This window comes from Nannospalax galili, unplaced genomic scaffold (genome assembly GCF_000622305.1).
Source record: "Nannospalax galili isolate Female #2095 unplaced genomic scaffold, S.galili_v1.0 scaffold307, whole genome shotgun sequence".
NCBI classification, from domain to species: Eukaryota; Metazoa; Chordata; class Mammalia; order Rodentia; family Spalacidae; genus Nannospalax; species Nannospalax galili.
The window spans coordinates 128,181-138,351 of NW_008359625.1; the positions used below are offsets into that span (position 1 = coordinate 128,181).

General features: G+C 41.5%; 1 protein-coding gene across 2 annotated transcripts in view; it reads left to right on the forward strand.

Annotated features, from left to right (window-relative positions):
- The first annotated feature begins 1,335 nt into the window (after window positions 1-1,335).
- Window positions 1,336-10,171, forward strand: part of Bpgm (bisphosphoglycerate mutase) — a 38,485-nt gene continuing 29,649 nt past the window's right edge. The window contains exon 1 of one of the 2 annotated variants that reach the window (XM_008823445.2): window positions 1,336-1,463. The gene's annotated coding sequence lies outside the window, so the exon portion shown is untranslated. Of the gene's footprint in view, window positions 1,464-1,528; window positions 1,721-10,171 lie in introns of those variants that run through there. The other variant, XM_008823446.2, reaches the window with a different exon arrangement.

Genomic DNA, 10,171 nt, shown 5'->3' on the forward strand with positions numbered 1-10,171 from the left:
TCAAATGTTGTATGATTGCCTCTAATGCTTATAAATGGCTGCTTTATCACTAAGGAGAAAGCTGTCTGCTTAACCTGTCCTCATTTTCCCCATTAAAGGGAAGAGCTGGCTGCAAGTGTGTGGTTTAGAAGCTTCATTCTTAACAGTCAAGACTGGAAACTACCTCCTTCAGCTGTTTCCACCAGAACTCTGGTTAAACCTCGTGCAAGTTAAAATCCAACTATTGTTACATAGGGCCTATCACCTGCTGGGAGCTGCCAGGCTTTAGATTCTGCTCTCCCAGAAAAGAACATGTGTTCTTTGAGAACCCAGGAGCTGTTACCACACTCTAAGATAGATCTTAATGAATCAATTTATAGTGTGTGACATAAGTTTAAAATGTGGCAAGATTATCTTTCCAAATATATAATTGTTCCGAGGACCCACTAACTGGTCACAAACCTATGAAGACTTGCTATGCGGATGAACTAGGAAAAAATTCAGAAGATACTAAATACTAGGTAGGGCAGCTTCTAGAAAACCAAGAACAGGTATATATGTCCCATGTGGTCAGGCAAACATACTCTTTATCTTTCTCATCCATCCACACACATGCTTCAAACCTTGCGTAGTAGTTTAACCCTGCTTAGAAGCTTCCAGGCTCGGTGCCAGCTTCAGGTGACCAGCTGGTATTTTCATAGGTTTCTCTCTTCAGAAACTGTAGTTTTCAAGTTTACAATTCTCCTCCATCCCGCCCCACCCGCCCGGTCTCATTCAGGAACTTTTAGGGCATTCTATTATGCGTTTTTCTTTCCCTTATAAAATACAGGAAAAAGTAAGAATGCTCAACCGCCTATAAATCGGGCTTTAAAGGCTTTCGTTTTAATCTCGATTTACGACTTAAAAGTATGCGTGGCAAAGGAGCTTGCTTCTGCCGAGGGCTGCCTGGACCATCCCTGAGGAGTATCGGAAAATGTCTCCTGACTAAAAGAAATACCAACTCGTCTCTCCCAAGGTTCCGCCGACCCCGGTTCTCGAGGCAGGTGCTTCCCTGTTGACACCAGACGCTTTCTAGAACTTCCAAGAACTCATTGGGCAGTTCCGGCCGCCCGAAATTTCCCTAGCGCCCGGGCGCTGCTCCAGGGTTTGTTTCTCGAGCTCCCTAGGCCAAAGCCCGCCCCCCAGCTCCGACGCTATCGTTTTATTGGTCCAGCCATAGGTTCGTCTCCTCGGTAAGCCAATCAAAGCCTCGCTTCTTACCCCAGGGTTTTGCGAAACGGAAAGGACCTCGGCTGGTAGCGGTAGGTCAGGCGGGACCGCGGATGAGTGACAGCTCGGTCCTCCAATACACAGCGCCCCAGGACCTGCCCTTTCTGGCTTGGGGCTAGAAAAGAGCGTAGATGCCGGCAGCAGCTATGAATCCTCCAAGGCACGGGCTATCTAGTGGCTCTGGGGAGCGACTGCTGCTGCTGGGGTCCCTGCAGGTGAGTGGTTCTGTTGTAGAATGTGATAGTTGGCAGTTTCCCTGCTTTAAATGACGCGGCGTTTTATCTTAGGGCCAGTTCCTAGCTTCCCCCGCCGGCTGTAGGATTTGGTGGGGATCCGATGCCCGCTCCACCCCCTGGAGCGGGGATCCCCATGGGTCCCCAAGTCCGTCTCCACGGCCCGTGTCCCAGAATGCACCGCCGACGGCCAGTTCTGTCTCCGGAAGGGGAGACCTGAGTAGCGATGCTGTCCCAAGGTAAGGATACGAAGTTCAGGGGGAGGTTGAACTCTCCCTGCAGGACATGTCAGGTGCGGTGAGGTGCAGCAAAGTAATAGCTGGTAGATCCCGGGTAGGAAGCTGCTCTGCGCTGTTACCAAGGGTGATGTCAGACCTGGCCCTCAAAGTGTTTAATAGAAGAGCACTTGAATGCCATGAAGGAAAAGGAGGGCTCAGGGCTCAAATCGCAGGTTCAGAGGAAAATTAAAAACAGACAGAAAAAAGTCTAATTCCCTGTGTTCTAAGGGATAGGAGCTGAGTTTGCACTACAGGAGGTCAAAAGAAATGCCTGATTGTAATTAAGTTCACAATTAGACTTTGAAGGATAATTGATTGCCAGCTTTCATTCCCCTCCTTCCCTTCCAAGTTAGGATTTATAGCTCATGACTGGTCCTTGAATGTTAACTAACTGAATGTGGATCCCTTCAGAAGGGAAATTTTAAAAACTAAATATTATATTTCACCAGTAGTTACTAAAGATTTCTATAATAAAAGAAGACTCATTTCAGTTTGTTTTTTTTATTTTAAAACTCTCTCCTGAGTCCAGAGACTAGATTGTACCCATCTTCATATTGCTGTAGCACCTCACACACTGTAGATGCTCCCAGGATGGTGATGGATTTTTAAAGTGTAATTCAAATGCTATAGTGAACAGATGATGAACTAGAAGCCATAACACTTTCATTTTTGTCCTGAAACCGTTACTGTTTGTGAGATCTTAAACAAATGATTTCAACTCTGACTCTTTAATTTTCATACCTTTAAAAAAAGCAGAAGTTGCGTTAGATTATTTCTGAGGCTGTGTCCTTATTAACATCTACTTAAAAGATGATTAATTTCCCCTACAAGTCCACAGGCAGAATCTCGTTGCAATAAACTCTATCGCCTGTATAAAAGTTCCCAGCTTAAAGGACATGTTCTTTTATGCCCCCAGTTTAAACTGAATTAAACCAAGCAGATCATGGTTTAAAAAAAAAGTTGGAGCATATAGAATATAATGTAGCAGAAAATATCATTCTTAATCTCATCACTCTGAGGTAATCACTTTTAGTGTTTGGGTGAATTATTTTGTCTCCCTCTTTATCTTCTATGATTGGTTGAGATTAATAGGGCTGTTCAACTTGAAGTAGTGATTGATACATCTAAATTCATGGGTAAATTCATCTTTGTGTGTCTGGTGCCTGGGGAACAGAATGTTTGCACTTAATAGCTTCTTGAACATTCTTGGAGTTGAAATAAAATGTGAGGAGATGTTTATATAGAGAAACAGAACAAAAAGCATTAATAACATCTGAACATGATGACACACTCCTATAATCCTAGGACTCACAGGCCGAGGCAGGAGGATTGCTGCAAATTTGAAGTCAGCCTGGGCTACATAGTGAGACTCTGGCTCAAAAAATATTAATAACAAAACCCTTTTACTTAAAAATATGGTGATTCACACACATGCATGTAATAAAAGATATAGTGATAAAAATACTTCACTGAGCACTTTATTAGCAAATTTGGATTACAGAACATAACAGTACTTGTATGCTTCTAGGACGGTATCCTGTACTCGGCCCCCTTTCACCCACATTGATTGCAGTTTCTTTCTGCTATTTAAATTTCTCCTCTCTAGCCTTTCTTCCCACTTTACTTTATTCCCAGGTTTTGCTAATATTCACTAGTCAGTCAGGGTCACTTTGATGGGCCTGAGATCTAGGCCACTCTTCATAGGTTAATTAAAGCCTATTTCATTCTACCTCTCATTGTTTGGTAGTCTCTACCATAATTCATTTAATATTCCTAAGAGTCCCTAAGAGAATAATGGTTTTGTTACTCTTATCCTTACGGACATGGAACCTAAGCTTCAAAGAATTTAATGTATTCATGACTAGACTGTCAATAAGCCACAGATCTGGACTTCTGCCCAGGTTTTTTGACTTTGAACTCTTAGGGTTTGGTAGATACAGTTTGTGTTGACAAATCTACCACCCGGGAAGTAGCCAGAGCTAGAAGACTCTTTAGTAGGTGTTGTGCAGAGTGGTGATACCAAGTAGGCTGGAACAAGCAGCAAGGCCCAGACAAAGTCAATGCTCAGAACTATACCTGTGTGTCTCTTCTCTGTGAATAGTACTCTACCTGCTATTGTTTGCTGCCCTTGCAACAGGTAGTAATAGGGGATGTTAGTAGTTGGAAGATTAGAGAATGAGAGGGTTTTAGTGCCTGAAAAACACCCATGAGTGATAGTGTCTCTTGATAAATGGATGTTCTAGAACTGCAGATACAAATGGAAAAGTGACCGTGTAAACCTTTAGGGAAAGAGATAGACAACAGAATACTAAGTATCTTTAGATGCAGGTTTGATTTTTTAATTTTGAACTTGATTTGGAGAAGGCATATTTTGTTAAGATACCTGAAACTCTAAGGAATTAAGTACCAGATTTCATTTCCCTTGAGAAGTGTTCCCTTTAAATTTATTAGAGGTATTATTAACCTTTCTCTCTGCCCTCAAACATCACCAGCTCATCTCCTGTAAAGTTAGATTCCTCGTGCAGTGGGAGTTAAATGTTGCTCAAAGCTGTGCAGTGAGGATTTAGACTAAGGAAAACCTCTGAGTAACCCGATGTGGTAACTGAATATTTAATTATTAAAGGTAAGCTTTGGATTGTAGTAATTCTAGTTCCACGTCCATATTTTATTACTTGACATTGTGTTATTGTTTAAATTTCATGCTGTTTTTTGGAAATGGAAGAAAAACTTAAGTTTTAGGCTTGACTTTACACTGCAGTTTGCCCATCTTTTTATGACTTTAATACTAGAGTCAGATGTACATTACGTTTCACACATTTAAGGAAGGGAAGAAGCAAAGTCCAAGGAATGTTAATTTGAAAAACAGAATGGGGAAGGAGCATGTGAGTGTATGTGGTTGAATACTGGACAGAAGTAGAAAGCAGTAGCAAGACGGTCATGCTGCATGTGTTGCAAGTACTTAAGATTCTAAAATAGAGAAGGAGCCTCAGTAAATACATTTTGCATGTACATCACTCACCTATCAACCCTCTCTGTTCCTGCCTTGCCAAGTGAATGCTAATTTCAAGGCATAGTTTCATGGTGGCGTTTATAGAAAAAGGTATTTGGTTTTATAATCTACATGGATGTTCTATGTATAATATAATGAAAGTCGTACATAACCTGCAAAGCATGTCCTTTGAATCACCTGTTTCTTTATTGCTAAAGCAATTGCTTCTGAACAATTGTACATTCACTTTTAGTGTAAAACACTGCAACATAATTTATGAAGCTGTCGCAAAGTAAACATATCTAAATGAGGGCATATTTTGAAGATTGACAAGATGAATCACTTTTTCTCAGTCGACCTATCTCAAATAGGGTTCCATTTCCCAAGGTACTTTGAAGTTCTTGCCAAGAATTAAAACTGGTGATTTTATAATACTGGGACTATCCTATGACAGGATTCTTAGTTAAGGACAGAATCACTGATGTGATTAGTAGGTCTGAGTACAGGCTCTAGCTAGGCAGGGATCAGCATACCTAATGCTGGCTTCTGGCCTACCAACTACCTTTGTGTGGCCCATGTGCTATTAATGTTTCATTTTCCATTTTAAGTTGTTGAAATTAATCTAATAATAACAATATTTCATGTACATTAAATTTATATGAAATTCTAATTTCAGGATCATCATAAAGTTTTATTGGAACACAAGCTCATTTTTTCACTTACATTATACATACCGATACTTTCAGCCACAGAGACAGAATTATTCAGTTGAATATACTTATGACAGAGGTCATATGATCTATAAAGCCAAAAATATTCGCTATGTGTTTATTTTACAATGTTGCCAACGTCTTGGCCAAGTTATAGTGTCTTTCCATTTATCTCCTTCATCATCTCTTAACAGCCACTTTCATGATCCAGGTCATCATTAAGTTTCCAGAATTATTGCAAAACCCTTACAGCTAATATTTGTACCTCTCTGTGAGTGTAAATGCTGCCTGATCCTCTTATAATACATGCTATTAAACCTTTAATGATGTCTCAGTGTTTATAAAAGAGTCTGAATTCTTTGGCACAGGTCTTCCTTGGGCCACTATGCAGTTTTATCTTTCTAGACTAGTTTCCTCCTACTTCCTGATTATACCCTGCACTTAGGGAGACCATATAATTTTCCAATGGAACACTTAGGTGTGAAAGGAGCCTTAGTAATAATTATGTTGGGGAAGGAAGCAAGGATAAGGCAATACTGTTTTAGGCAAATCAGGATGGATAGTCACTGCTTGTAACTCCAGCCTGTTTGAATGGGCTTTCTGTTCTCTATGTGCACCTGTTCCTGATTGTTACCATAGGCTAGAATTCCATTCCTTTTTCATAAAAACCTACATCTATACATCTTCCAAAATCTAGCTTAAGTAATGCTATGTCCCTTCATACCTTTTTATGAATGAAGAAGTTCTGAGGGTGTGAATTATTTTCACTTCTACTGACATGTGCATGCTCTCTCTCTCACACACGCACACACCAGTCACTTGTCCTCACTGCTGTCTTAAAGACATGAACAATGTTGGATTTTGTATTCCTCCCAGGTCCACCATTGTGCTGTGCCCAAATGGGGCTTCAGTGCATATTTGAAGAATGAATTGGACTGGGAAGGCTGAGTATTGGAACTTTCAGTCATTCATTTTAATGTGATTAAAATAGTGAGAAAAATTGGGGTTCCAAGGTCAAAGATGAGAATCTTGGTTTCCAGTGTGGCAGCATGGAAGAGTGGTTTGAAGGGCTTTGGGGGCCAGCTTGGCTAAGACTGAATTGCAACTCTGTCATTTACAACCTATGTTACCTTGGATGAGTTAACCTCCTCTTAGTTTCTGCATCTGTGAAATGGGGCTAAAGTGGGATGGAATGGAATAGTGGTTGCTTTTAAAAGCCCCAGTCCACCAAGTAGTCATGGAATGCAATAGTGGAGTAGTGGTTGAAGGTTCAAGCATTTCTAGGTCCCTGACAAGCATTTGTGAATATTAGCTGCTGTGCTTAAGGTTATCATCATCATCATCATCATCATCATCATCATCATATCATAGGTGGGGGTAAGCTAAACGAAGACCAGAGACAAGGTATAAAGTAGGAGAGCTGTAGGAAATGCAGCATCAAATCTTAACAGGTTTCTCTGTGATGGAAGTAATGAGCTCCAGAGGAGTCAGACAGCGTGGGTCCTGAGAGAGAACTGACTCCACTCAGATGTGACTAATCAGAGTCTTTTGAGAAATCATTTCAGTAGAGTAGACAAGGCACACGTCAGGAGTCAGGAGACTAGGAAAGTTATGCCTAGGGCTGGGGAGGTGGCTCAGTCTTAACCACTCAAGCATGAGGTCCTGAGTCTGGATTCCTAGCATCTCTGTAAAAAAGCCAGGTGTGGTGTTGCATGCCTGTAATCCTAGCACTGGGGAGGTAGAGACAGGAGGATTCCTGGGGCTTGCAAGCCAGTTAGTCCTGCCTAATCCCTGAGCTCCAGGTTTCACTGAGAAGCACTGTCTCAAGAAAATAAGATGAAACTTGGTAGAGGAAGATACACGATCATGAACTCTGGCCTCCACACCCATGCATATGTGCGCACATGTGCATGCACGCGTGTGTGCACATGTACACACACACACACACACACACACCCCATAAATTAAAAAAAAAAAAATCTCGAAGGAAAAACTGAGGAAACAGGAAAGGGAAGACAAGGTGGTTGTGTAAAAGATATGTTTGTTTAGTAAACTTTTTCTTCAAGCCGGAACATACTTTTAAAAGTAAACTCTTGGAAATGATAACTCAATAACATGTGTAGCGATTTGATTTCTTTGTTTTTGAGACAGGGTCTCCCTGTAGCCCCAACTGGCCAGAACTCTATGTAGACTAGGCTGGCCTCAGTCTCACAGAGATCGACCTGCCTCTGCCTCCCATGTGTCACTGCGCCTGGCTGTAGTCTTCTTTTATAATAAATTACTGATTGAAATTAGTGCCTAACACAGGGGTCAGTAATTCTTGCTAAGGGCTGAAAGGGTAGCCTTAAGAACAAACTGTAGGGTGGTAGGCTTTATACCGAAATAAATACAAAACTCAAGGTTTTAAAAGGATGGCTTTTAATTTGGGGATGAGAAAATATTCTTAGTAAGCTAGTTCATAGGTTGAGGTGACTACTGCTGACTCAAGGCCAATCTCAAACAGTAAAGAGCTGAGCTGTCCTTTATATGCACTGTGTTTAAATGCAGCCTAGGTTTGGAAGGGCAGGTTGTAACTGGAGATGCTTCTATGGAGTGAAACCCAGTGAGCATAGATTCCCAAACCAAGACTCATGTCCCCTAGTGATGAGGAAGAAAGAGCACAAGTTAAAGAAAAACATCACCATTTCACAAGCATTGCCTCCTTGAAGCTCACGGCTGTTCTCAGCACTGCCCATAGTCCAGTAGCACCTTCTTCACACGCCAACCTTGCTAGTGTAGACATTTGAGTTTGTAACCTCTGCCTTGAACTTGAAACCAAACTGTCAAGTGTCTGATGTTCATTGCTAAACATGTGGTAGGCCAGCTCTAACAGATACTGAGAGGTACTTTAGAAGTTTGCCAGCTTTAAACCTCAGCAGCTCCTTCACACACGTCCAGCAGCTAGTTAAATAGGAAATCAGTTGATAGTAGCAAAGAAGAGACTGGGAAGTTTGGTTTGCCACAGATACACACTCCAGTTGTGCTTTATCCTGTGTTCACCTCCTGTGCAGCAGAGTGAAAGTGTGCATTTGCATAGTTTTAGGGCTTAGTGCTATTCTGCTCCACTTTATGTATTTTGAGTAAAAAGGAAATCAATTTGTTTTCTTTTTTAAAGCCATAGTAAGCAATTGTAACAGATTAAGGTACTCGAACTTGGTGGTAGGTACCTGAGTGCTAATAATGCTTTTAGAGCTTGTTTGGTTCCCTTGATTTATTTTGTAATCAAAAGATGATGGGGAGTATTTTTGCTCTTGGAATTTGTATGCCGTTCCTGTCTTAGTTTCTTGTCCGTTCCTGTGATGAAATACCCAGACAAAAACAACTTGAAGGAGAAAGGGTTGATTTGGTTCACAGTTCCAAGTTAGTCTGTCACTGAAGGGAGGTCAAGGCAGCATAAACTTGAAGTCGCACTACATCCACACTCAAAACCAGAGAGCCATGAACGCATGCAAGCTTGTGCTCAGCACGCTTTCACAAATTTTCTACAGTCCTGGATCCAGACTGGGTGGGGTCTTCTACCTCACTTATGCAATCAAGATAATCCCTGACAGGCATGCCCAAGGGACCATCTCCCAGTGATCCTAGATTGTCAAGCTGACCATTAACACTAACCATCATGCCCCTCTTCATTTGAAGGAAGATCCCTTCATTAAGCATTTAGCCTGGAGGCTTCTTGTTTAGTCTGGCATGCCAAACTAAAAACTGAGGTAGAGGAACAGTTTATATTTCTCATTTCATACCCCTAAACAAAACAGAAGGCAAATGAGTACAAAGTCTGGATACGGTTTTTGGAAATTATTATTAAAAAATCTTTTAATTATTTTTATTTTATGTGTATGAGTGTATTGCCTGTGTATATGTGAGTGCGCCTGTGTCATGCAATGCTGCAGAGGTCAGAAGAGGGCTTCAGATTCCCCTGGAACTGGAGTTAAGGATGGTTCCTAGCTGCCATGTGGATGCTGGGAATTAACCCGGGTCCTCTACAAGAGCAGTCAGTGCTCTCAACTGCTGAGCCATTTCTCCACCCCCTGGAAATTATTTTATGTGTATGAATGTATTTCCTGCATGTATGTAAATGCACCTGTGTCATGCAGTGCCTTTGGAGGTCAGAAGAGGGTGTTGGATCCCCTGGAACTGAAGTTATGGATGGTTGTCAGCCACCATGTGGATGCTGGAAATCAAACCCAGATCCTCTGCAAGAGCAGCCAGTGCTCTTAACCACCGAGCCATCTCTCCAGCCCCTGTGAATTGGGACTTTTAAAAGTAACAATATAAAGATACCTTTTTTTTTTTAACTTTTACAAAAACTTTATTAAGAATTTCATACATGCATATAAGGTGTTTTGATAAAATCCATGCCCACTCCCTCCCCTCCAACATTCCCCCCTCTGAAGAGGTGACCCTAAAATCTTTTTTAAGGATTAGGTACAAACTCCCAAGTATTTTTTACATTTTTGGCGTTGGAACAGAATATATTGCTAACAGGCCCAAGGACATTTTGACTTTTGGCCAAGAAACTGGCTACATTTCTTTGGGGTCTTTTTACCCTAACTGCCTATCCAATTCCTACCTCCTATTCTTATCACACCATCCCCTGAATGGGTTACCCAAATTGCCAATAGGGAATAGGGACACCTACCGCTCTGGCTTCTTCCATGCTGAACAGGGATGCAG